At 44.1% G+C, this 6,000-nt stretch overlaps 1 pseudogene; it reads right to left on the reverse strand.

Moving 5' to 3' along the window:
* Positions 1,648-5,666, reverse strand: LOC8082054 (annotated as a pseudogene).

A 6,000-nucleotide genomic window follows, 5' to 3' on the forward strand; every position in this document is an offset into this window, starting at 1 on the left:
GCAAAGTGCAGTGCGGCGACCGTGTGCATGTGGTAGCGAGAGCGAGAGCGAGAGCCAGAGAGCAAAGGAAATAAAGAATTTATAATCTGACATATGAATCCCACATATATGAAGAGGTTATGGGTGATCTACTCCCTCAATAAGCCAAAAAAGTTATATTAGTAATCACCGAGAGACTACCTAGTTAGAATGGGTTGTGTTGGAGATGCTCTAGAATCCGCACTCAGCACACCCATTCCTGTTGGTGGACTTGGGTCGCACTCACACTACTTGTGGGCTCTTAACCAACTGTACCCTCGAGCCCTAGGCTCCTAGCCGTAGAGGAGGCCCACCCTAAGTCATTGGTCCTGCGCTAGCTGCATCTGTAGACACGCAATCAATGGCCTCGACCAGCAGCGCCGGTGTGGCCCAATTCGAGAGGTGGTGGTGGTGCAACCACTAGCTCTGCTTGGGGACACAGTCCTTAGGCAAATCCTCTATACCTAAATAGGAGATCCCTCCCCACTACCATATTTTTCCTGCATTCTCATGCAGCCACGTCATCCGAAGGTTCCACATCTACAGATCACTAAGTACGCCTCCAAATTAAAGCATAACGCATATGCATGTGCATGTGCATGCAGAATTGCAAGGGTTCACGTACACCTCCCCCACTAACCATTACGCATGCATCCTCATTTGAAACGCCAACACCATTACACATGCATCAATTGCCTACAACGATACCTCCAATCTTTCTTATAAAATGAATCTCTCCTGCTCCTCCATAGGAAGTAGAAGGTGCTGTCATTGGTCAGTGATGATCGCTGCATGTTCACCGGTGGTGACGCGCACGGTGTAGCTGCTACTGCCAGGAAGATTGCCACCATTGAGCTCCTCCCTGCGCTGCTGCATGGCCCCTGGTAAGCACTGAGAGGTGCCATCTCCTTGGCCAAAAGCCGGACACTTATGAATGCTCATTCCACATCGAGTCTTTGTTGGCCCATATGAAGTATCCATGCCGTATGTTTGATTAGTAAGTATCGTGTGTTCTCACCTATTTTTCCTATTTTCCAAATATATGTTTCCGCAGCAACGCGCGGGGTATCATCTAGTACTCCTAGATGGTAAGAGCTTATTAAATTAATTCTTTTGAGCACCCGATAAATGCTTTTAGGAAGCATTTAACATGCAAAAAAAATAAGTTTAAAATTTAGAATAGTTCATCACCACAATGAACTAAAAATAAACAAATAAACAATAATACAAGAGAAACAATTAAACAAATAAGGTATACGTACTTAGTACATCTTAACGGACACTCTAAAAAGAGATGCATGCTTGTCTCATCACAGTTACTGTTGCATTGGACACAATTGCCTAATTGTTATTTAAATCTGTATAAGGCATGCTTGTCAAAAATGATTTATCCTTTTTGGACAGAGGAGGTATATGTTTTATTACCACTGGAGTCAATGGAACAACATGATACAATCATTGGTAAAGCTCTAAACATCTCATAATGTACGGGTTAGAGTATTACACATTTAGAAACAGTTCAATTCTCAGATAATTTGAAATGCATAACATGATTGCTAAATGAAATCTCCAAATCGCAAGTCATCCAAGAAATGTATACAAGCTGAATATCTCATTATATAACCCACATCTATATACTTAGTAGTATATATATTACATAGATTATTAGAAGCTAGCCACTTATGGTCCGGCCACCGTCGATGCAAATGACCTGGCCAGTGATATAGGAAGACGCCGGCATACACAGAAACGACACAACGGACGCCACCTCCTCTACCTCGCCAGCCCTCTGCATCGGAACATGCGACATCTTTTGTGCCAGAAGTTCTGGTTCTACCTGTCAATTAAAAAAAAGTAGATAAAATTCATTGCCTTTTTTTTTGTCTATGCACTAGATAATGTACGTACTCTCATTATATATACAGCCTTAGTTATCTAATGCATTATGATATGCAAGGGAAATCCAATTTTTCTGATAGCATATATTTTTGGTGAGAAAAAATGTCTTATTTGCAATGTTAGTCAAAAGAAAATCATTGCAGCCGATGTCTTTGCTACACAATTTGGTACGGGCAATTTTTCTTCTATTTACGACTATCTAATTAATCATCCTGGTAGAGAAATTAAATTAGTGTAGAATAACCTCATAGAAAAGTGTAAGTAATAGGAATTTTATTTTTTTAATATGTATAATCAAATTTTTATTATTCGTTTGCCTTACTTTTTTTGTCATAGGATTGGAGGAACAAGTCGATAGACGGATCCGGATAGTTCCTTTACAACTCGTGTTAAAAAGTGATAGATTTGGGGATGGTCCTAAAACTTGTCTGTGTGTATCATGTCAATGCTCGTACTCTTGTTTCGGTCCTCAAACTTGTCTGGATATGTCATGCCAGTCATCATACTTACAATTGCATCGTTGCTGTCCTTGAACTTGCATTGTCAAGGTGTGTTACACTGACCCTCACACGATCTCAAATTGCATCTTTTAAGTCCCTCTATCTACGTTTGGGTCTTAGTGGTCATGCAAATGGCCCGCACATTGATCTCTCTCAGCATGCACCATGGTGGCCATGTGCCTAGACCCATTTGGATGTTAACTGAGACCCAAACATAGATTAAGGGCTGAAATGATATAATTTGAGAGTGGACCTGTGTAACACACATCGACAAGTTTAAGAACCGGAACGATGCAATTTGTGAGTACGTACGAGAGAACCAGCTTGGCATACCTAGTTATATTCTAGGAGTAGTCATGTACTCTACTCTAAGGCCTTGTTTAGTTGTCTCACAAAAATTTTTTTGGAACACTATAACACTTTAGTTTGGATTTGGTAATTATTGTCCAATCATGGACTATCTAGGCTCAAAGATTTGTCTTGGAAATTACAAGCAAACTGTGCAATTAGTTATTTATTTATCTATATTTAATACTCTATGCATGTGCAGCAAGATTTGATGTGACGGAGAATCATAAAAAGTTTTTCGCTTCTGGGAGAAACTAAAAAGACCTAAATATAATTTAGGGCCAGGTACCAGAAAAGTTGACAACGAGCAGGTCTAGTAGCTACCGACCTGTTTGACCATATCAGTCATGATAGCGCCTGGGGCAACACAGTTCACACGAATCTTGTCCGGGGACCACTCGGCAGCCAGGCTCCTTGTAAGCTGGTTCATTGCTCCTGCATCATAGTAGAATTCTGTCTGAAACAAAGATAATACTTTTTGCATGAAAAATACAAAGTTTTGTCCAAACAATTTAATTTACATATGTTCGGAGAGTGAGGTATATTGGTCTTTTTGCGGAATCTCATGCTTCAGCCTAAACAAAACAAAAGTTATTTAGGTCATTAGGTTGTCTATCTGAATGATTGGAGGATAAAAATTTACGAGTAGCCAACAAGGAGGCCTCCTACTAGATTGGCAAGAGCGTCATCGACAGGTCGACTACTCCCACCCTCTCCCAGATCCGAGCATCGACCACAAGCATGAGCAACCGCCCACCCAAACGCCCACGGCCGGAGCCGGCACAGCACCGGATCGACGCACTCCAGGTTGTTCATCATTTTTCAATAGTTCTACTTCGCATTGCTTTTGTTACCTTTGCATTACTGACATTTGATTTAAAATGTTGTAGGCTGAGCTCGAAGCATCAAGGGCCGAGCAGCAGAGGATGGCCGAGCGGTTGGAGGCTCAAGAGCGCCAGCGAGAGGCCGACCAGCTTGCCCATCAGCAGCAGATGGCAGAAATGATAGCGTTCCTGCAGTCGGTTGGGGCCCAGACAGGTGTAGCCCTGCCAGCTACGCTACTGGCTCCACGTCAACCCCCGCATGTATTTACTACTCCTATTAATACTCCTGTGAGGAAACTCAAAGACACAAGTAAGCCCTAAACTAGTTATTGCCATCATCTTGTCTAATAAACTATGTTCTCCTTTGTGCAGCCTCCGTCGGCGGGTTCAAACGTGGCACCTGTCATTTCTCCAACACCTGGGATCTCGCCGACACCTCCAGATGTGGCTCTTCTGCGGTACGCGGCCTAGGTGTCCCTCATATCAATTGGGGGCCTTCACAGTGATGCACTTATTTTGTTTAAACATGTGAACTCCTGGAGGCTCTCGGCAAAGAGGTTTTCCAAAAAAAAAAATTATTACTTTGCCGAGAGCCCTCCTGCCAGCTCTCGGCAAGACCTTTTTCTAGAAAAAAAATTAAAATTCTTTGCCGAGAGCGTGGTCAGGTAGCTCTCGGCAAAATCGCCGTCAGACACCAACAGCCATAACGGCTACTTTTCTTTGCCGAGAGCTAGGTTTGGCTCTCGGCAAAGCCTTTGCCGAGAGCCCGATGAATGACTCTCGGCAAAGACCTCTTTGCCGATAAAAGATTTGCCGATAGGCCTTTGCCGAGAGCTACTCTCGGCAAAAGCTTTGCCGAGAGCAAGACTGCCTTTGCCGAGCGTCTGATGCTCTCGGCAAATCCCCTGTATGCAGTAGTGAGGGGTTATGTTTGAGAAATCATTTTAAATCCTAGTTAAAGTAGTCTATCCTGAGGTCGTAGGTGTTGATTGGTTGTATAGCATTGGTAACGCAAATAGAATGGAATAAGTTGTCGACATACCATTTGAACTAGCTAATTCATTTTCATTTGCGAGTTCGTTGTTCAATCATTCCTATAAATAATAATAACACTCTGACGAGGAGTGATACGATGATACCGTTTTATTTCTCAAACGAAACAACACCCATCCCCACAGGGTGAAAACCATACACAACACAATATCTAAATTCAATCATAACAGGACCAATATTTGTCTATTTTAAAAATACATATGTTGTACTACGGAGGATAAACTTCCTTTATCTAAAAAAAGCATAGCATGCACACGTATTGGTACCTTTGGAGATGCAGTAGAGCGCGAGCCCTGGGACACCCAGGTAGCTTGCGCGATGGAGGAGATATGGACGACGCTTCCTCCTCCGGCGATGGATGATCCGACGAGGAGAGGGTGCGCGAGCTGGCACAGATGGAAGCTTGACTCCAAGTTGGTCGCCATCACATGTGAGTAGTCCTCCGCCGTGCACTCCGCCGCCGCCTTGAAGAACGCCTGCCCGGCGTTATTCACCTATGTGTGTGTGGTTTGTTTAGTTTAGTTATGGTCATATATATGTGCCACTTGGCCAGACGGACAAGCTTGCCGTCGACCTTACCAGGATGTCGAGCTTGCCGTCGAAGGTCGACTTGACCGTGTCCATGAGCTTCTCCCTGTCAGCCGGCACGGAGACGTCGCAGACGGAGACGGTGACGACGAGCCCCTTCTCAGCCCACCGGCGCCGGGACTCCTCGAGGTCTGCCGCGTTCCGGGCGCACGTGTGCACCCTCGCGCCGAACCCGGCCAGCTCTTCGACGACTGCGTGCCCGATCCCCTTGCTGCCGCCGGTGACCAGCGCCGTCGCGCCGGCGAGGCTCCACCTCTGTTGCCTGCTCCCGCTAGCGGCCGCCATGTATCTGATATTCTTAAGGTTCATGCGCTAAGTATGTATGCTTTATTAGAGGGGAGCATGGGTGACTGATTCCTCTAGACAGATCTGTTATCAGTAGGCGGATGCTCAGAGGCAGTATGATAGCACTAGCAATTAGAGGCATGCTAAATGCCAAGAACTAGCGACGATGACTCTGAAGCGTAAACGTACGCCAAGAATAATATGAATATGCTATAATTGTTTACATACCTGCTTTTCCAAATACTTCTCCAGTGTACCAATTCTCTCTGCGTATATGTACGTGGAAGCTTTGGTTTTCTTAATTTTTTTCAAATCATTTTTTTAAAAAAAGTCCAAAATGTTTTTGTTTATATTTCAATCTTTTTGGCCGCGCCAAACCATATGATGTGGCAAAAGTGCTCAACCACGACACATGTTTTTGCAGTTGCAGTAGCGTGGAGCACAAGTTGAGGTAGTTCTGGTTTCGTGCAAAATAATCCAATGTA

This window comes from Sorghum bicolor, chromosome 5, assembly GCF_000003195.3.
Source record: "Sorghum bicolor cultivar BTx623 chromosome 5, Sorghum_bicolor_NCBIv3, whole genome shotgun sequence".
Lineage (NCBI taxonomy): Eukaryota > Viridiplantae > Streptophyta > Magnoliopsida > Poales > Poaceae > Sorghum > Sorghum bicolor.